Consider the following 21,633-nt stretch of genomic DNA (forward strand, 5'->3'; position numbering starts at 1 on the left):
GCAACAAAAACCCATCCATTTTCTGTTGGATCCTCATCAGAATCATCAGTCACACCTTCATAAGCAATGTAATAGGATTTGTCTTTGTGCTTCTTCAATCTGTATATCTGATATTCAGGATTAGGCTTGTATGTTCTTCTAGCTTCTTCTCTTAGTCTAGCATGTCTATCAGGGCATCTCAAAGCCATATGACCAATTTTATTGCAGTTGAAACATTTAAAGGGTGTTTTTCCTTCATACTTACTTCCAACTGGACCTTTTGGAATTTTCCTTGCAAATAGTGCTTCAAGTTCTTCAAGCTCTTCATTCTCCTTCCTAGTTTCTTCAAGTTCTCTTGCATAAAAGGCTTTCCAGTCTGATTTGTCAAATGATGGAGTAGATGATGTTGATGCTTTAAAGGCCAAATTTGTCTTTATAGTAGCAACAGGACCAAATTCCTCAATTTCAAAGGCTGAAATTTTTCCAATCAATGTATCCCTAGTTACTGATGTATTAGGCATTGTTCTCAACTCATTTATAGGAGTAACCTTCATTTTATATGCTGGTGGAAATCCTCTTAAGATTTTTGAAACAATTTCATCCTCACTCAGGGTTCCTCTACAACATTTAATACCCAAAACAATTTCATTTACTCTTTCCATAAAAGCAAAAATTCTTTCATCTTCTTCCATTTTCAGATGTTCATACTTGACTCGGAAGCTTTCAAGTTTTGCAATCTTGACTGTGGAATCTCCTTCATTTAGTGTTTCCAAATGATTTCAAATAGCTTTAGTAGTAGACCTATTTGATATTCCCATGATTTGTTGATCTGATAATGCACTCAAAAGTGCTTCTCTTGCTTTGCAATCATTCTCCTTATCTTTAGCTAAGGTGGTTGGAGCAGTTTGACCAGCTATAGCAGCAGTATAACCATTCTTTGTAACTTCCTATATGTCTTTACCAATACAATTCAGATGTGTCTCCATCCTGATCTTCCATATCCCATAGTTGGTTCCATCAAGTTTAGGACTGTCCTTCCTGAAATAATTAGTAGACATTGGATCTCCTCAAGTTGTTAAACTTCTGCAAAAGAGGACTAGGCTCTAATACCAATTGTTAGGCCCCGGAGACAACTTGGGGGGGGGGGGTGAATCAATTGTCTAATAAATTCAAACCAAAAACCATTTAACCAGCTTAATGCTTAATACTGGTAAACCAGTTAAGTATTCTGGTAGACATTGTTAACAGTAAATTGCTATACCGATAAAGATTAATGCATGAAACATAAACATAAAGTCATCCACAACACATAACACCAATATTTGTACGTGGAAACCCTGTAAGGGGAAAAACCACGGTGGGAAACCTTACCCACAATCAGATGATACTACTGCAGATAGTAAGTGTACATAAATGGGGTCTGCACATGCAGAAAGGCCAACAGCCTAGAGCTCACTGCTCAATCACAAAATGGGAGTCACACTGACTACAGTTGGATGGTTAAATCCAATAAGAATGTACTGTACAAAATAGCATCTTCATATGCTGGATTCAGTACTAGTGTAATGCTGATATGCTTCTACAAAAACCTAGCTTCACCTTCAAATGATGTCTTCGTGTATACCTCTCCTTAATCTCACATATACCTTCTCACAATTCTTCTTCGCCTTTCACATTCATTCTTACTAATAAGATCTTACATTTATACCATAACCTAAGACCAATTTTACTAGGTCGGCTCTACAAGATATTACAATAAAAAACATTTTACAAACAATATAATATTTGATGTAATAACTAATTGAACATGTTGGCTTAATGCATTTACAACAATAATAAATCATCTCCATAGCGTGCCATGCTGATCTGGAAAAGATAAACCTGTCGGTGTAACCCTAGATAACCCTGGACCTATTTGTCGGTAAAAGCAAATATGCAAATATGAATATACCAATGATTAATTCTTCAAAACAAAGTGTCCACATGATGTCTTCGACATTACCAAGTGTCTTCCATATCATGGGTGAACTCACAATAATGGTTCCCACTTTTTTGCCACTTTTGACACTGAGATGAACAATTTTAAAATAATCTTCAACTTCCGACAACTACAACTTTTAAACTATTAAGAATTTGAAGATGATGTAAATTAGTGATTTGTAGAATTTTGTGTGTAGATTCTGTCTATATTTTTTTCAAATTTTTTTGAAGGATTTTTTTAAAATTTTTCCATCTCCCTCTAAAAGTAGTTTTTTACAACAAACTACATTTTTAAAGAGTGATGTGCCTCCCGAAACGTATAACTTTTTTTCCATAAATGATAAAAACTCAATTCTTTCGAATTTTGGTTTGTAACATCAATATCCAAGGCTTGTAGTTGGTTTGATAGTGATATATTCAATATTTTTCATTTTATTAAGTTTTGAAGTCCGACTAGTCATAATTTAGACATAGGTTTACGTTTGAACACATAACTTATTCTATATATATCGAAATTCAATTTTATTTTTTTTGTTAGAAAGAAGACATCAATAACCAAGGCTTAGATATTTTTCAGAATATTTTTGAATTAGTTTCCTATTTTTCCCAATGCATTGAATAGAGAAGTTCATGTTCAGTGAAAAACCTATATTTGGTAAAATTAAAAAAATAAGTTCATAATAAACTCAATATGTAATAAAATTATATTCATTGGAAAGCTTGCTTCGAGGACTATAATACTACATTTTGGGTTGTCAAAATCATTCCATTTGAACCTTCAACTAGAGGTTTCAAGGCCAGAAATCTACAAAAAAATGTAGAAATCCTCAGAGAAGTGTTAAAAAAGGGATTCGAACGAAGGGGGGTTCGAGCGAACCCCCCATTTTTAGGGGGGTTCGAATGAAGGAGGGTTCGATCAAACCCCCACACTATAACTAAAAAAAAACATAAAAGGGAATTAAAGGTGCTTCACTCGAAAGATGGGGTTCGAGCAAAGTGGGGTCTTCGCTTGAATCCCAAAGGGTATTCCATTCGAACACCCCCACTTCGCTCGAACCCCCCGTAAACAAAATTTTCCACTTTCATCGATTTCCTTCATTGGTAAAAGTGGGAACCAGCTTTGTGAGTTCACCCTCATTCCAAGTGTTGGTGAACCATATACCAGTAACTGTGCAATAGTTACTTGTTTGCTGGTGAATTTTGTTGAATCTCCAAAGTGCTAGTGTTTCACTAGGTGTTGACATCAATGACAAAACCATACCAAAATACCAACATGCTCATGGTGCTTTTTCTTTCCCCAGTGGTGGATGACCCGGTTATAGAAGAGTACCCCTTTGGTGAGAATATTATCAACCTTCTCAAATCTCCTGCAAAGAATTAGGACAAGGCCCCTAAGTCATCTTTAAAGGAATAGTGCATCTCCCTGATGGCTAGCTTAGTTCAACCTTTTGAGCAGCTGGAAGATGGAAAAATTGTGAGGGGCCCCATTCTTTCCCCTGAGAGGGCTCGCCCCCTGATGGTGTTAACTAACCCCACTCCAGACCTAGGCCTCCCCTCTCTTGTTGCACCTTGAGATTCTTCCAATGGTTGCAAGATACCTGATGATGAGGGCTAGACTACTCAAAGATGCAAAACCAAGAATACAAAGCCTGATGTGAGGAGTGACCTTAAAGTGGGTTGGCCATCATAGAGACTATCTAGACAGAAGGAAGCAACAGGGACATTGCCAATGGCAAGCAAAATACCTTGGAGACATCCATAAAAGTTAAGAAATGATGGTCCTCTCATGGAATATCAGGGGCCTCAATAGTCCCCAAAAGAAATATGCTCTTAAGAATTGTATTTTTGAAAATAAAATTAAGGTCCTCCTTCAAGAGGTTAAAATGTCTACGACCTCCTTTTCCCTTGTTGCTGGAAAAAAATTTGGTCTGGTGCTAAGTTATTTATCAATGATGCTACTAGAGCTTCTGGTAGCTTTGTTACCATGTGGGACCCCTCCCATTTCTCTAGCATTCTCCTCTCCTACTCTACCAACTCTTTGGTCTCTAAACTCTCTTCTGTGATGGACTCCTACCCGCTCATCAATGTTTATGCCCCTAACGTCAGGTCAGGTAGACTGAATCTCTAGAATGACATAACTACTTTAATTCAAAATAGCGCCAATGCCCACTGGTTGATTGCGGGTAATTTCAACTCCCCTCTTATCCCCTTTGAGTAGTTGGGTGGCCTCCCGAAGTACTCTGATAGCATGACAGACCTTGCCGACTTCATTGGCAAGAATGGGTTATTGGATGTGGAATTAACGGGGCAAAAATTCACTTGGTCCAATCTCAGGAAAGGTAAGGATCTTATACAAGTCAGACTTAACAGGTTTCTCATTTTGGGTAATTGGGGAATCGGTCCTTCTTTGAAGCTCTTTGCCCTACCCAGAATAGTCTTTGACCACAACCCTCTACTCCTCTATAGTACCACAAATTCTGTAAGGAAAAACCACCCCTTTAGGTATGAAATTATGTGAAATTATTATCCTGAATTCAAGTACTGCATCAAAAGGTGGTGGGGTACCAGCATCCCTGGCACACCCATGTTCCAGGTTGCCCAGAATTTAGATTTGATCAAAAGGAATGTCAGGGGTTGGAACAAAAATACCTTCAGGGACATCTTCATTCAGAAAAATAATCTCAATTGTAAGCTAACTGCTATCTAGAAGCGTATTGATCATGGTGACTCCCTTGAAGCTACCCACTTGGAGGAGGTGTCTCTTTGCAGAAAATGGAAAGAAAACTCTTACAAAGAAGAACTCTACTGGAAACAAAAATCTCTAGTGCAATGGCTCAAGGAGGTAGATAACAATATGACTTTCTTCCATAGATCTACCAACATCCATAGGCATAGAAACCACATCTCTTCCCTCTTGGATGACAATAATTAGGAGGTCAATGATGAGCATAGTCTAGGTAGATTGACTACTAACTATTTTGCCACCTTGTTCATGGATGATAGTGATATTAGGGCCCGTAATGGGGAGGACCTCATCAATTGCCTCCCACCCCCCCTTTTGCTGGAAGATGATAACCTCATTATGGCCCCTGTCTGTGAGGAGGAAGTCAAAACTATTGTTTTTTCTATGGGTGCCTTCAAACCCTTGGGTCCTGATGGTTTCCCCCTTGCTTTTTTTCAGGACTTCTAGGATGTGGTGGGCCATGATGTTGTTCTTGCCACTCAAGATTTTTTTCAGATCTAGGAGACTTCTTAGAATGTTCAATTACACCTTCATTTCCCTTGTCCCCAAAATTTAGGTGGCGGCCAGCCTTAAGGACATCCACCCTATCAGCCTTTGCAACACTATCTACAAAATATTCAACAAAGTCCTTGTCAAATGGATTAAAGCTTTCCTTGACTCTCTGATTAGACCAACCTAGAAAGGCTTTGCTCCTAGTAGACAAATTCTTGATGTGACCATCTCTACTCATGAGATAATCCATTCTATGGAAAAGTGCCATCAGTCGGGGATGGTGCTTAAGGTTGATATCTCTAAGGATTATGACAGAGTCAACTGGAACTTTTTCTTCAAAGTTCTAAAGAAGGTTGGGTTTGGTGAAAAACTTCTAAATCTCATCAGGGAATGCATATCTATGGTCAGCTATTTTGTTCTTTTTAATGGGTGCCTGCTGGAGAAGTTTAGGGCCTCCAGAGGTCTGAGACAAGGGTAACCTCTCCCCCCTTACCTCTTTATTATCCTTGCTGAAGTGTTGGATTCTAATTTGAACTTTATGGTTAATAGAGGATCCCTCCTAGGCATCAAATTGGCCTCAACGACGCCTCCTAATGTTCTACAACAATTTGTCGACTATACTATTCTCTTTGGAATCTCCTCTATGGTGGAAGTTGCAGCTTGGAAATATTTTCCCAACTTATATGCTCAGGCCTATGTTCAAGACATCAACTATGAGAAGATCAACATATACTTCTTTCACACTCATATGCAACTCCAGGACAAAATCTATAGAATCGTTGGCTGTCAAAGGGCCTCCCTCCCTAGCACCTATCTTGGCCTCCCTTTAATAGTCAAAGATGATTCTAATTCTTTCTACGTCACCATCCTTGAAAGAAGGCAAAAAAACTAGCTGGTTGGAAAGGAAAACTCCTCAGTAGTGCTGGGAAATTGCAGTTGCTTACCTCCTCCCTCCAAGGGATCCCTGTGTACTTTCTCTCCCTTTTTAAGATTTTGGCGGCCATGGCTTCCAAGCTAGAGAATATCCAAAAGACCTTCCTTTGGAATGGGATGGAAGAAAAGAAGAGGCTTGCTTTGGTGGGCTGGGACAGAGTCTGTCTCCCTAAGGCCATGGGTGGGTTGTGAACCCGAAAGATCTCCAGGTTCAACAAGGCCCTTATGACCAAAATCTCTTGGAAGCTTCTGAATAAGGATAAAGATATGAGTAGGATTATCAAGACTAAATACTTGGGAAATGGAAAAATTTCCTCAATCCTTAAGGAGGATCACCTCCCAAGGAGTTCTAAAATTTGGAATAATATCATAAGTTGTAGGGATTATTTATCCCATGGTATGAGGTGGATTATTGGCAATGGTAGGAATATCCTCCTCTGGGAGGACTACTAGTTGGGAGAGAAGCTCCTTTCTTTCTCCCCCTCCCTAAGAAGGCTACAAGAGGCTACTAAATGTTTCTTCAAGGAGAGGGTCAGTGATTACTTCATCAACAACACTTGGAGAGCTTTAGAGAATTGCTGCATTGATTAGCCCTTACTCCTCCCTGTTGCTAGAGAGATTCAAAAGCTTTTAGTAGGCACCCTCCTCCTCTTCTTCCCCAAGGAAGATAAATTCATTTGGAAGTGGGACCCCTCTGGGGACTTTTCTATCAGAACTACTTACAACAACTTGCTGTGGGAACCTGATCATACCATCAACTGGAATGTGGTCTAGAACCCCCAACTCATCCCCAAGGTCAACTTATTCTAGTGGACGACTCTCCATAACAAAATATTGACTCAAGATAATTTTCTCAAGAGGAGATTCCAATTGCCTAACACATGCATCCTTTGCAAAAATGATGTGGAAAGCCCCACCCATCTCTTTGTTCACTATGTGTTTTCTCAGGTGCTCTAGGGGATGGTTTGCAACAAGCTGAATATCAGTTGGACTATGAGTGACAACTTATTAAATTTGTCCTGAGAGTTCGGAGGTCCCTCCTCCAACCCCCTTATCCAATAAATGTGGAAATAGATACCCTCTCATGTGAGCTGGAGTATCCGAAAGGAAAGGAATGATAAGATATTTAGAGATAAAGAGGCCTCTGTGGAAACTATGTTTTCTCATTTCCTAAAGTTGATTCTTGAGAATATCTTGGTCACTAGAACTCGGTTGGACTCCAAGCCCCCCTCTATCTGGAACTGGTAAATTGTGAGATATTTGAATCTTCTCCCCTCATTCTATCTTGTTGATTGCTCTAAGAAACTCCTAAGGAACAAAATGATTTGGTCTTCTCCTGCCACCCATGGCTTTAAACACAACTTTGATGGGGTTGTCAAAGGGGGCCTGGTTGTTGGTGGAGGGATCATAAGAACCCACACAGGGGCCCTTGTTTCTACTTATGCAAGTAACCTGAATGGGCACTCCTCCAATCAGGTTGAAGCAATGGCCTTAGCTTGGGGACTCATTTTGCCCTCACTATGGGAATTAGGTCCTTGGATATTGAGGGTGACTCCAAGATCATCATAGATATTGTCAAAGGCGGAATAGGCTTAACTGGACCATTGAGGCAACCATCGGGGACACCCTAAGGCTCATTTTTGGGCTTGACTCGTTCAAATTCATGCATGTCTTTAGAGAGGGTAACAAAGTGGTTGATGCTTTGGCTGCCCTTGGGCTAAATATTTATGGTTTAAGATGTTGGAGGAGCCAGAATTCTCTCCCAGACCATGTCAACTTCCTTCTTCAGGGAGAGAAATCTAAAATATCTACCAATGATTGAGTTGTTGCTTAGTTTTTTCCTTACTCTCCTTTTTTCCTTTGGGGTTGTTCAGAGGGGTTGGTTTCATAATTCAAAAAATGAGAATATTCCTATGGTTACTATCGGTTGGGTACTGACTCATTCGGCCAGCCTAGCTACGAAGGACGTGCCGCTTTGTTGGAAAGCCTTTTGGGCTTATCACCTAATGATGAGGTATGATATGGAAATTTACATGATGGTTGTCGCTGGTACATGTTGGATTCTCATGCCACATAGCTAGGAAATCATTTCCAAATGCATGTTCAATATTTCCCATGAGCCTAACTTAATATCTCACTTAATGACCCCTGGCTCGCACACTTCTCATTGTTTTCTCATGACTTGCTTTTCCAATGGTCTCTACATTTTACTTTGCATTACTGTCTTCATGACTAAAGAAGCTCTCTTGGTGGAGGATATGGGAGGTGAAAGGGTCAGATATGAGTTGAATAAAATGGATGACTTCAAGAATGACCCCTTGGTCTGGAATTTATGCATGGAAGGTGGGGTCACTGATTTCTTGGAGTGCCTACAGGGCCATGATGAGGGGCTATTTGATGAATTTGCCTCCTCCTGGTCCGGGCGACATGTCAAGGTGGGCAACATTTCATTTGAGGTCTCTAAGGAAACCATCTCACTGGCCACGAGACTGGCTCTTGATGGGCAATGCTGGAAGCGCACCAACCATATGGCCAACAACAAAGCCTTAAAACATTTCTTCTGCAACTGTGAGGAATTTGTTAAACTCCAGTGTGGGTTTGCTCGTGAAGAGCTCAAACATCCTTGGAATATGATCTGCCTGATGATAATGAAATATTTCATGCTCGAGGGTAGACACAAGGTATTTTATTATTATCATCTGCCCCTTCTAAATCATTTTTCATAATAACGATTTGCTATGTTTGTCTTTTTACTTGTTGTATTCTATTGAAAGCTCTGTTAAAGATACCTTGGACCCCAAGCATGGGGATAAACCACCCTACTTGCTCCACCAGGGTCTCATTTATAGGATTTATAAATTTCACTAGGCCCTTTTCCCCCTAGGAACCTCACGCTCACTCAACCCCCTATGCCTACCCCTCAGTAGCTTGCTGCCCTTTCTATGACTTTCCCCATATTTTTCCAACTCTCGCATGTAATCTTTTCTATGACTAATTTCCCCATGTCTTTTCCATCTTTCACTTCCACGATCTCTATTTCCAAGGTCTCTCCCATCTTGATGTCACCTTCCTCTCCCAACATGCCCCACTCCCTTTCCAAGGGTAAAGGTAAATCCCTTGCCAAATGCAAACAAAATATTTTTTAGGACAATTCATCTTCCAAGGATGCTGAGAATGACAACCCCTTGACTCTGAGGGGAGAAGGAGGTCTGTAAGATTGGCCTCCAAAAGATCGGTTAAAAATAAGACCCCTGTGATTAAGATGATCGAATCTAAAGAGGACCCCACGGAGGACAAGGTTGGGGGGGACCCTAAAAACACTATGGGCCACCCTAATGAGGATGCTACCAAAGATGGCAAGGGAAGGAGCCCCATGGATATGGGCACTATGGAAGCCACCGATGAGGGAAATACAACTACTAATACCCTAGATTCTGTCAGTGATAAGGATAGGGTCCTTATGAAGATGGGCACTACAAGAGCCACCAGTGAGGACAATATTGATATTAAAGCCCCAAATTCTATCAACTTGGACTCAAATGACAATATGAAGATAGCAGAGATGTGATGGACTCTATTCCTCTAATGGGCCTTGATACTAGAATTGATTGTTCCCTTGCTGACAATGTGGCCAAGGTAGTGGAGGTGACTATGGATGAGAAGGCTACTGATTTTCCCCAGGGGGTCCCTTCCCTGGAGCAAATGGAAAAGTTGCACTCCAATGTGATTGACATCACGCAGAAGATTGAGAATTTGGGTCCTGGGCTGGAACTGAAAGCTATCATGAATGAGGTCAAGAGGCTCCAGAGCATGGTGGAAGCTAAGAACATCCAAATTCCTGGCTTTAATGAGTTTTATCTGTAGGTTTTACCCAGATCGGCACTCCCCCTCTCTCTATTGAGAGAACAGACTACGAATTCAGAGGAAGAGAAATAGGAGGCCAAGGAACTGTATAAGTTACTATTCACTAAATAGAATACGGTCATTGACTACATTGGGGGGTGCAAGGAGTCCCTATAGTTGTTGTGGTTTCTCTTGTTTTGTTGTTTTTTTAATTTCTAAGACTGGGTTTAGTTGTTGTTAATGTTCTTATAGTGTTGTTGTTGAACTGTGGTTTCATTAATGTTTTTGCTATGTAAAGGGTCAGTGCCCTAGTTCTCACTACTTTTTAATTAAAAACATTCACACTCTCCACAATCTTTTTTTTCCTTTTGTTGTAACACTTCAATGCTTTACTCTTAGTGGAGTAGCCAAGGAATGTTCTCTCATCACTTTTAGCATCAAATTTACTAGTATAATCATCTCTTTTTATAAAACATTTGTTGCCAAAAACTTTGAAATAGCTGACATTAGGAGTTCTACCATACCATAACTCATAGGGATTTTTATCATTACCTTTCTTCACTAGTACCTAATTCAATGTGTAAACAATAGTGCTAACTTCTTCTCTCTAAAACATCTTTGGTACATCTCCCTATATCAGCACAGTCCTAGTTGCTTCAACAATGGTTCTATTTCTCCTCTCTGCAATTCCATTCTATTGTGGTGTCCTTGGAGCAGATAACTGCCTCTTTATTCCATTTTCATTAAAATATCTCACAAACTCATCTGATGTAAACTCTGCACGTTGGTTAGATCTTAGGCACTTAAGATTCTTACCAGTTTCCTTTTCTACTAAGGCTTTGAATGCCTTGAATTTGCTGAAAGCTTCTAACTTTTCCTTCAAAAAAGTAACCCACATCATCCTTGAAAAACAATCAGTAAACAACATGAAATACCTATCACCATAAAAAATTCTAGTCCTCATAGGACCACATAAGTCAGTGTGCACTAAATCAAAAATATCCTCAGAAGAAAAAATATTTACTCTTAAAAGAAGATGTAGTCATCTTACGTAACTGACATTATTTACACAACACATTGTCTAGTTTAACAAGTTGTGGCATACCTCTCACCATACTAGATTTTCTGACCTTAACCACATTATCAAAGTTCACATGACAAAACCTTCTATGCCATAACCAACTATCTTCAACCTTAGCAACCAAACAACTGTTCACATTAGCATTCAGATGGAAAAGATTACCTTTAGTTTTCTTACCAATAGCAATTAATTCTCCTTTGCATCCTAAGATCCTACACACTCCAAACTTAAACTCAAGATGATAGCTTTTGTCAGTCAACTGACCAACACTCAACAAGTTATGTTTTAAACCTTCAACCCAATATACATCATCAACATTGATTGTACATTTCAAAGAGATAGAACCTTTACCTTTAACCATACAAGGTAAATTGTTTCCAAATCTTACTACACCGCCATCAAATTATTCAAGAGAAAGAAACTTGTTCTTATCACCGGTCATGTGGTGTGAGAAACCACTGTCAATAATCCATTCATCACTGTTGTCAATGTGAGATACTAAAGCCTTCTTATCAGACAGATCTTCTTTAACAACAACAAAAACAATCTCCTCATTGTCTTCATCCTCGAATTCTTCATCAGTGACACCTTCATCAAATGCAACATAGCATCATTTATTTCCTTTTCCCTTATATTATCTAAACTTTTCCTTTTGAACACTATTAGGATAGTTTGCAACTATATGTCCTATCTTGTTACAAGAGAAGAATTTGAGAGGCAACTTACCTTTGTACTTACCAGTGCCTCTAGGAAGTCTTTTAGCCAATAGAGCTTCAAATTCCATCAGATTACCTTCATCATCCATATTTGCCTCACTAACTCCATGATGACTTGACCTACATTCATGACTATGAAAAACATCTTTCCCTTTTCTCACTGGTACACTAGATACATAAGATTTAAAAGAAGATTTTATCTTAGGTACACTGCTATAAAAAATATTTAACTCAAAAGCAGCGAGCTTACCAATCAAAGAATCAACAATAACCTTATCCTTAGTAATTGACCTTCACTTTTGAATAGCAGACACTCTAATGGCATAGGTAGGAAATAGGGTTCTAAGATTCTTACTCACAACAATGTCTTCTTCTATAGTACCACCTACACTTTTGATTCCACCGACAACCTCTTTAATCCTTTGTCCATACTGAGTAAGGTTTTCTCCTTCCATCATTCTCATATCATCAAACTTTCCTCTAAGACTCACTTCTTTAGCCTTTTGGACATGCTTATCACCACCATAGATTAGTTCTAATTTCTCCCAAACTTCAAAAGTATTCTCTAAACCATGGACATCAATATATTCAGTATCAAATAGTGTACTTACTATGGCTTCTAGTTCTTGAATGTTTTCTTGCTGCTCCTTAAGATGATCTATAGTCAGAAGACTAGTAGGAGATATATACTTAGTAATAACATATTGCAAGAATTGAGAACCCATAACTTTGATATATATCTTCATTCTATCACTCCATATTATGTAGTTGTCCTTAGTGAATTTGGGACTGGTGCAGGAGCACCTAGTCATGTTTCTCTCCTTTTTAGTATTTTCATGCTTAAGTGTTTGTGAGTCCTATAATAGGTTTTGAATGTTGTTATAGGTTGTGTTTATTCATTTCATAACTGTTTGATCTCATTTTGTGCTTGAGAGATCAAGTTTTGCTTCTTAAGGTTTGAGTTGTCAGTTTTGTGCTCCTAGGCCAAATAAGGCTAAAAAGTGGAAAATTGCCTTATAGGCTTAGGCATGATTTGGAAAGAATTGAAACATGTTTAGAAAGTGTTTTTAATCATTCCTAGGTTATTTTGGAAGGTTGGTTGAGTTAGGTTTCTCAAATTGCCACTTGGGGCAACAAAAGTTGTCATTTTGGACACTTTTTGTAAAAAGAAGACAAAAATGTCTTATGTCCATACAAGACTTGATAACTACCTCCAAATGATATTTAAATGCCTCCCTTGTCTTGGTATAGGGTTGGCTTTTGTACTTTCTATCAAAATCAATTGCAAGAGCAAGCATTTTCTGGCATTTTCTCATGTTTTGACTCCATTTTGGATGACAGTCCGTACTAGGGCTTTTCATTTCCATACTCTACCTCTTGGATAGTGATTTTGATGTATATTCAATTCTCTTCATGTAATTATATTGCAGGTTTTGCATTTGGAAGTTGGTTGTACAAAAAAGTTTCATTTTTGCTCTTTGACTGCCTTGTTAAGGGTTTTGGTCTCCAAAATGCATCAACTTATCTAAATCCAGGGTTGGGCTCCCATGGGTGGAATTAGACAAGTTGTATTACACATGTACAGTGTAAATATTCAATATTTTGGCCAATGTTGTGCAAAAGAATTGCTTTTGAGCATATTCTAGTCAAGTTGGAGATCGATTTGGCTAGCAATATGAACAAAGACCAAACTTGTTTGTGCTCAAGGATCAATTTGAGTAAGAAAAATTAAGGTAGAGGTCTGCACTAGTCTCCTTGGAGTTTTAGATGTATTTTGATCTCCAAACAATATTTTCTTTACCTTGCAAAAGTGTCAAGTTGTGGCTGGCAGCAAGTACCTAGTTTCGAGGAATTTAATGTCTTTTGAATCATAAATGGCTTTATGAACATGTCCATGTTTGAAGACCTCGTGACAAGTGTTAAAAAGGTTTTTTGAGATTGTTACATGCTTTGGTGAAGTTATTTATGAAGTTATAACCCTTCAAAGTGCAGCAAAAATAGTGAATTAGCAGTGGTAGTACATTTTAATAGTCATTTTGTTGTTGTATGGCAAATGTTTGGTATAATTATTGGTATTACATTAAGTTTGTTGGTATGATGATATTGAGAAGGTTGTTGGAGATTGTTGATATAATTGATAAATGCTGATTACTATCTTAATATTATTATTTTGTCATTGATGTCAAGCAATTGATTTTATGATTTAGTATGATGTTGCCATATCTTAAAGAATATGTTTTGATGAGTATAAAGATGTTAGTAAGTGACACAGAAAGAATGTGAAAATGAAGGGGAGTAATAAGTTATTCAATGAGCAACTATTTCTGAGTTAGACAGTGATGAGATTATGTTATTTTGATATCCTATATATGTGTATTCGAAGATTGAATAAGAAGGAGAGAAGATTTCATGTAATAGAATGAGTAAAGGATTGATACTATTCTATTTTACTGAGCAAGGAGCTAGTCGGTAAACACCAAGGTTATCAGTGTCGGTTAAAGAAGAAAAATGTTATTGGGTAAAGTTTAGTATTTACCGAGTATCAACCGAGCAATAACAGAATGAATTCGATGAATAAATACATTATTAAATGAAGGGATGCCAATGAGCTAGAGATTTATAGAAGATTGGAATGTTGTGCAAGAAGTTTGTTAAGGATCAACGACAATGAAAATTCAAGAGTTGGATCTACATCACAGATTGAACGGTCATAACTGAACACAAGTACCAAGGAAGGTATACAAGTTTCAAGGCAAGATAAAACATTTTTCAGTTCAAAGGATTCAATGAACCTAGTCAAGTTTGAAGATCTAATGGCTAAGATTAATCATGGGAAATATGATTAAGGAGAATAAGCAGTTAGTAATTGCTTATAAATAAGGAAAAGTTGATGAATAAAGTAAGTGGACAAATAGAAGAGTAGTGATACTGCAGAGGTGATTACCGAGTACAGAAGATTGAAGATCTGATTGAATAATAGATTGAGAAGCCCAACAAGGAGGAAGATAAGTCTTTTGACAAGATTATTTGAAGCACATAGAGTCTGCTTTAACATTTCAGATGTGAAGTTGTAGATGTATTTTATTATTGTTATTTATTTTCGTAAGTGATAGGAAATCTCTTAACTGAGTGGACCCAACATTCTTATTTGTAAATCCTCTAGCAAGGTAACATTCTGAATGAGTGTTTGAAATCCTTTGACAAGGTCACTTCTAACAAAGTGCAAGATTCTGATAGATCTGAGGGAAATCCCTTGACCTGGTCACATGTAACAATGTGTTTATGTAATCTTTAACAGGATTGGCTTTTAACCAAGCATACTCTAGAAGAGTATATTTTCTTAGTGGGTCCAAAATCCCACAGTGGTTTTTCCCTATTTAGGTTTCCATGTTAAATCTAGTGTTAAATGTGTTTTGTTGTTTCAAGTTTATCAGTTTATGAGTTTGAATGATTTACAATCATAGTTGCATATCAAGTAAATTCTACCAAGGTTGAATCTGAAGAATATATTGAATTGTAAGTTTATCTGATTCACCCCCCCCTCTCATCTAACTAACAATTGGTATCAGAGCTAGAACTCCGAAAGAAAAGTTTAAAGGAACTTGAGGCAAGATCCAAAGTTATAAGAGGGATGCACCAAAGTTGAACAAGTCAAGTATCTCTGATAGTTCTGATACTTAATGTAAGTACAGATCCAATAGAAAACAAGATGAGAGGGCGGGGGTGAATCATACAAACTTAATCTTCCATAAAAACATCAGATTCAACCTCAGTAACATATACTTCAGTAATATAGCCAAAACTGCTAAACATGCAAACTCAAAAGCATATAAACATTATAAACCTCATAACACCAGATTTAACATGGAAACCCAAATAGGGAAAAACCACTGTGGGATTTTGGACCCACTAAGAAATATACTCTTCTAGAGTATTCTCGGTTAAAAGAAAATCCTATTAAAGATTACAAACACATGACTAGATGTGACCCGGTTAAGGGATTTCCCTCAGATCTGTTAGGATCTTCACCTTGTTAGAAGTGACCTTGTTAAAGGATTTCAAACACTCAATCAAAATGTCACCTTGCTAGAGGGTTTTACAAATAAGACTGTTAAGTCCACTCGATTAAGAGATTTTCTGTCACTTTCACAAAATAACAATAATAAAAATCTATCTGCAACTTCACATCTAAAATGCTAAAGCAGATTCTTTTTTTCTCAATATAATCTAGACATAGAACTAATCTTGTCCATCTGCTGGGCTTCTATACTCTATTATTCAAATAGGTCTTCAAGCTTCTGTGATCGGTAATCACTATGTAGCATCCCTATGCATACATTTGCTCGCATACATTGTTTATCAATAGTTCCCTATTTATAAACAATTTGCCAACCGCTTAATCTCCTTGATCACATTTCCCATGATCAATCATAGCCATCAGATCTTCAAAATTTGACCAGGTTCAATGTATCCTTCAATCTGAAAAATGTTTCACCCTACCTTGGAACTTGCATACATTTCTTGGAACTTGTGCTAGGGTAATGTGGATCAATCTGAGCTTTAGATCTTCATGTCGATTTTCCTTTGCCATAGATTCATTAACAAACTTCATGCATGACATACCAATCATTTAATCAGTTCCAGCTCATCAGCTTCCTTCATTAAATAATGCATGTAACCATTTAATGTATTCTATTACAACTCGGTTACAACTCAGTAATAACTTGGTAAATACTAAACTTCACTCGGTAGACATTCTGTCTTCATTAACCGATAGCAATAACCTTAGGGTTTACCGACTAGGTTCTTTGCTCGGTAACATAGTATAGTATTAACCTTACAATTTACAACATATGTATGATGTTAAAACAATATAAACATAATGATCTCATCATTTTCTGACTCGGTAATAGTTGCCCATTGAATACCTTATTCATTCCCTTATTCATCATATTCTTTCTATGTCTTTTACCAACATCTTTATACTCTTCAAATCATACTTCTCAAGATATGGCAACATCATATTGAATTAGAAAATCAATTTCTTGACATCAATGACAAAATAATAATATCAAGACAGTAAACATCCTTAATCAGTTATATCCATAATCATCAACAACATTCTCAATATCCTTATTGAAATGCCAACAATCTCCCATTGTCTGTTATAATGTCAAATGCCAACATTCTCCACATGGTAGAAAAGGATGAAGCTACACTTATCAGGAATTAGAGAATATGAAAGATATTATCTGGAGAATGATTACACTGCACCTAGCACCTACCCGATGACAATGGAAGAGATAAAGGCAAAGCAAGAACATTTCAAGCAATGATTGAAATAACATTAGCATTGACCGACTCAGAGTTTAATGATCTAGAAGGTTGTAATGATGCCAAAGCTATGTGGAATAAGCTTATATATGTGTATGGTGGTGATGAACATGTTCAAAGAGCAAAAGTAGACAATCTAAGAGGATAACTTGAATCCATGAGAATGAATGAAGGTGAGAACATAATCCAATACAGTACAAGGTTAAAAGAAACTATCAATCAAATCAAAGGAGTAGGAGGAACTATTGAAGAAAAGGATGTAACAAGTAAGTTGCTGAGAATACTTCTACCTGCTTATGCCATTCGAGTGTTTGCAATTAATGAATTAAGGTCTGTACCAAATATGCCAGTCTCTTTGGATGCTACTATCAGTAAGCTACATGCTTTTAAGTTGAGTAATTTTGATAATAGCGGGTCTTCGGTTAACAAAGTTGAATTTGCATTCAGTTCTTTTCATCTTGATGAATCTAATGATTACAAAGATAGAATGTATAAGTATTCTGAAGGAAATCACTGTGCAGAAAGTGAGAGATTTTGCTAAAACATGGAAGAAGTACACAAACTAAATGAGGAAATCAGAAAGCAAGAAGAGTTTGAAGCATTATTGGCCAGAAGGTTACCGAGAGGCAAAGGTAAGTATAAAGGAAAGTTACCTTTGAAATGTTTTAACTATGATAAAATTGGACATATGGCTTCAAACTATCCTGACAAAGAATCTAGTGAAAAGAGAGAATACTGAGATGACAGATAGAAAGACAACCAATACAGAGGGCATCGAGACTTCAGAAGGAGAGATAGAAAGACATGCCTAGTAGCTGATGAGGAATCCAATGATGAAAAATCTGATGGGACTGAGACAGAGGAAGTTGTATATGTGGCTATCAAAGATGGATCAGATGAAGAAAGGTATGAAGAAAAAACCTTAATATCACACATAAATAATAATGATTCTTGGATCATAGATAGTGGATGCTCACATCACATGACAGGTGATAAACACAAGTTTGTTAAATTAGAAGATTATGATGGATGTTATGTAAGATTTGGTAATGATACACCATGTCCTGTGAAAGGTAAAGGATCTATCACACTTCTTGACAATGCTAAATGTGATTATGTATATTGGGTTGAAGGTCTAAAATACAATTTGTTGAGTGTAGCACAACTAAACAATATAGAATACTAAATATAATTTCAAAACAGAATTGTTAAAGTTCATGACAAACATGGAAAGTTGGTTTCTACCAGGACTCAAACAAGAGGTAATACATTTCATCTTGACTCAACTCGGAAAAATTGTCTGTATGCAAAAATAGAAGATACCTGGTTATGGCATAAAAGGTTTTGTCATGTAAATTTTGATAACCTGATCAAAATAAGTAAGAAGCACCGAGTAAGAGGTCTACCGAGCTTGGAAAAACCTGAGAATGCAATATGCCGAGGATGCCAGATGGGTAAGATGACAAAATCAAGCTTTACAAGAAAGTCTTACACTTCTAAAGGAATTTTAGATCTTGTACACACTGATCTTTGTGGTCCTATGAAAGTTCAAAGTTATTATGGTGATAAATACTTCATATTATTTGTGGATGATTAATCAAGGATGATGTCAGTTATGTTTTTAAAAGAGAAATCAGAAGCCTTTCAAATATTCAAATGGTATAAGGCAAGAGTTGAAAATGAAATAGGAAGACGGTTGAAATATCTAAGATTTGATAGAGGAGGAGAGTTCATTTCAGATGAATTTAACTTACTTTGCAATGATCATAGTATAAAGAGACAAGTGTCTGCACCGAGAACACCACAACAAAATGGGATAGTTGAAAGAAGAAATAGATCAATTGTAGATTGTGCCAGAACCTTGATGATAGAAAAGAGAGTACCTCAAACATTTTGGAGAGAAGCAATAAGCACTACAGTTTACACACTAAACCAAGTACAACTGAAGAAAGGAACCATGAAGATACCATATGAAATCAGGTATGACAAGAAACCAAATGTAAGTTATTTTAAAATATTTGGAAGTAGATGTTATGTTCACAAAGATGACAGAAATGGAAAATTTGATCAGAAAAGTGAGGAAGGAACATTTCTTGGTTATTCCTCTAGGAGTAAAGCATTTAAATGTCTGATCAAATCATCTAACAAAATAGTGGAAAGTGCAAATGTCAAAATTGATGAATTTGCAGAAAGGAATGATGAAGGAAACTCCAAAGAACCAGAAGATTATGAAGAGTTTTTATATATACAACCGAGAAGTTTTACCGAGAAAGTTGATGAAGAAAATACTCAGTTACCGAGTGATGAAGAAGATCATATAGAGCATACCGAGCCTACATTAGCAAAATATGTCAGAAGAAATCATGAATCAAGTCAGATTATAGGAGATAAGGATGCTCTAGTGATGACAAGGAACAAATTGAGACAGAACACATGTCTGATATCCGAGTTTGAACCAAGGATAGTAAAAGAGGCATTAAGCAATGAAGATTGGGTGAATGCTATGACAGAAGAGATTGAACAAATCAAGAAAAATGAAACATGGAAATTGGTCCCAAGACCAAAAGAGAAAAATGTAATTGGTACAAATAGGATTTTTAGAAATAAGCTAAAATGAAAAAGGTGAGGTCATTCGGAATAAAGTAAGATTAGTTTGCAAAGGTTATGCTCAAGAAGAAGGAATAGACTATGGTGAGACTTTTGCACCTATGGCAAGACTTGAGGGAGTGAGAACATTGTTGGCATATGCTGCTTACAAAAAATTCAAGGTATATCAAATGGATGTTAAATCTGCATTTTTGAATGGTATACTAGAAGAAGAATTCTATAATGAACAACCTAAAGGATTTATTGAAGAGAAGAATAAAGATCAAGTATGTAAGTTGAACAAAGCTTTATATGGCCTAAAGCAAGCACCTAGAGCATGGTATGAAAGGTTTCAATCTTACTTAATCAAGATTGGATTTATGAGGACGAGTGAAAACAACATGTATATGAAGAATGATGAGGATAATGGAATACTGATTTCAACCATATTGTTGATGATATTATTTTTTGTGGAAATGATTCTTTATGCAAGAACTTTGGAAATGAAATGTGCAAAGAATTTGAGATGTCATTAATTGATGAAATAAAGTATTTTATAGGTGTATAGATACATCAAATGAAAAATGGGATTTTCATTACTCAATCCAAGTATATAAAGGGAATCTTGAAGAAATTTGGAATGGAAGATTCTAAACCTGTAAGTACTCCTATGACTACTAATTGTAAACTATCAAAGAATGATGAATCTACATCTGTTGATGAGACACTTTACCAATCTATGATTGGAAAGTTGCAATATGTAGTTCACAGTAGGCTTGATATAGCACATGCAGTAGGTATAGCTGCAAGATTTTCTGCAGATCCCAAAGAAATCCATATGACAGCAATCAAGAGAATTTTTAGATACTTGAGAGGCACTGAAGATTATGGTTTACTATATAAAAAGAGGAATGATTTTGACTTAAAAGTCTATACTGATGCTAATTGGGTAGGAAATATTGATGACAGGAAAAACAGAAGCGGTGGAGCTTTCTTTTTGGGAGAAATACTAGTAAGTTGGCTTAGAAAGAAACAAGGATGCATTTCATAGTCAACATCTAAAGCTGAATATGTCGCTGCAACATTGAATTGTAGCAATATAGCATGGATCAAACAATTGTTGGAAGGTATGAGTGAGATAGTTACCAAGCCAGTAACTATATTTTGTGATAATACAAGTGCTATTAACATTTCAAAGAATCCAGTAATGCACTCTAAGACAAAGCATATCTCTATAAAGTATCATTATCTAAGAGAAGAAGTTCAAGAAAAGAAAGTTGTGCTGGAGTATGTTAGCACAAAGGTACAAATTGCAAACATCTTCACAAAGCCACTGCCAAGGGACACTTTTGAGTGTCTCAGAAGTAAGTTAGGGGTCCTACCCCTATCTAGTACTCACTGATAGAGTTCGGTGAAAGCATCAATTCTATGACTCTATAGAATACTATTTGTGAGTTGATGTTGATTTACACTTTTTAGGAGGTTGCCTAAAGTTGTGTAGTAAATAGTGAATGAAGACAAGATGCCCTGATCGAGACTGAGATGATACATTTGAATATGTTTTAACAAGAAAGGAAATTACTTCATAGGGGAAGTAATCATGGATTAGTTTTACTTTTGGCATTGTTGTCAAAGGGGGAGAAGACTAATGACAGGGAGAGAAGATCACAGGAGAAGTTTACAACTCAAGGATAATAGGAGAAGAATAACAGCAGTCCGAATCAATTGGAATAAATCAAGTTGGTATTGCCATTAATGTCAAAGGGGCAGATTGTTGGCATTACATTAATTTTGTTGGTATGATGATATTGAGAAGGTTGTTGGAGATTGTTGATATAATTCATAAAGGATGATTACTATCTTAATAATATTATTTTGTCATTGATGTCGAGCAATTGATTTTTTGATTTAGTATGATGTTGCCATATCTTAAAGAGTATGTTTTG

This window comes from Cryptomeria japonica, chromosome 8, assembly GCF_030272615.1.
Source record: "Cryptomeria japonica chromosome 8, Sugi_1.0, whole genome shotgun sequence".
NCBI classification, from domain to species: domain Eukaryota; kingdom Viridiplantae; phylum Streptophyta; class Pinopsida; order Cupressales; family Cupressaceae; genus Cryptomeria; species Cryptomeria japonica.